The following is a 1,249-nucleotide window of genomic DNA, read 5'->3' on the forward strand; positions in this document are numbered from 1 at the left end:
GTAGCAACTTGTGGTATTTATTTCTGCCTAAGGCTTGATACTTGGTTAACTGCTGGGGTACTGTAGGCAAAGGAGACATCTCCTAGAGGGTACCTCAGGCAGCTGAAGAGTCGAGGTAGTGGAAACAGGAGAATCACCACATTGGTATGGTCTATGCAGGGGGAAATTAAACCCGTTATAATCCCTACACTGTGTGCAGAATCCTGCATATGCATGGGAATACACCCCAGTCAGTCTAGCACTAAGGTACAACAGGCTCCCTTCCAGAAAGTTTAATTACTAGTTTAGTTGAACTAGTTCAGTGTCATTGTGGATGCAGACATACTATAACAGCTCAACCTGCCTTTCCACTGCTATCCTGAAGTTCTCATCTGGCCTTGAAAAAACACCCAGAATATGCAAGTTGGATATGAAATGTTTGATACCTGTGTGAATGTGACCTTGAGGGAAAACTTAAACCTCTTTAGTGAGACTAGAGCTCATGCAGTTCCTGTTTTCTACTAAAGGCAGTTAAGTGTTATCAGTTCAACAGTAATTAAATCAGTTCTCTAGTAGAGTCAAGGCCACTGTGGCTAGTTTATTTCAGTACAGCAACCTACCACTAACAGCTTAGAAGTTTCCTGGGTTATCTGTACTCTACATGTTACCATGTGTGGTAAAAATACATTATGACCTGGGCCTCACTTGAGTAATAGCTGTATGAGTCCCTCATGAGGCCCTCATGATCCTTTGTGTAGGAAGCACAAGGCCTAACGACTGAGTTGTGGGTTTCTTTTTCCTTCCTGCTTGCTCTGCATTTTGTAACCATACTTGCATAATGCCCTGAAGTTACACTAAGGTATAAGGTTACTAAAAGACACTAACTTTGCCGCAGTTCCCCTTTTCCTCTGCGCATGCGACAGAACTTTTTGCCGCAGTTCTGCTTTTGAAATACGCATGCACTAAACTTAACAGGAGATATTAACCAATAGCAAACTAATCCTAGCCCATAAGATAAGACGTAACAACAAGGAAATTGTGGTACTGCCAATAGTTGTATGACACGTTGTAGCCCTTTGTTTATGTAAGCTATAAAAGTGTAACCCCGAGAGAAATTCGGGGTTGACACTGCTTTGAGCATCAGCTCCTCTGTCGACATTGCTTGTGCAATCAATAAACTCATGACGGACTCACCCTGTGTGCGACTCTCTCCTTGAGGTGAAATTGGTCTAGCCTCCAGGGGCACGAAACTAGCCATTTGGGCAACACT

The sequence above is a fragment of the Alligator sinensis genome, unplaced genomic scaffold (assembly GCF_000455745.1).
Source record: "Alligator sinensis unplaced genomic scaffold, ASM45574v1 scaffold240_1, whole genome shotgun sequence".
Classification (NCBI taxonomy): Eukaryota; Metazoa; Chordata; order Crocodylia; family Alligatoridae; genus Alligator; species Alligator sinensis.